This window comes from Apaloderma vittatum, unplaced genomic scaffold, assembly GCF_000703405.1.
Source record: "Apaloderma vittatum isolate BGI_N311 unplaced genomic scaffold, ASM70340v1 scaffold27289, whole genome shotgun sequence".
NCBI lineage: Eukaryota > Metazoa > Chordata > Aves > Trogoniformes > Trogonidae > Apaloderma > Apaloderma vittatum.
Window position 1 is genome coordinate 1 of NW_009736224.1, and position 348 is coordinate 348.

Sequence of the window (348 nt, forward strand, 5' to 3'; positions counted from 1 at the left end):
CCCACTTAGGGATCCACGGAAAAGGGACCGGCTGCCTGCCCAAAACGAGCCCCTCTCTCCCTAAGAGCTCCACCTGCACATCCCCTGGACCCACAGGACACACCGGGATCATCTCCAATGGGATTTCACCCATCGTCGACTGACCTTGTTCCTGAGAGCAGTTTAATGAACTGTCCCATAGTGCTCTCTGTGAAACCATACACACTTGCTACTAATCCGAACGAAAAAAATCATATATACACACTTGCTTTAATAATTGCAAGTGTATTTACCTTACTCATAACAAAGAAATTCAGAAAAACAAAGCCTCCGCGTCCTTGTGCGTTACAGAACCCCGCACAGGTTGGC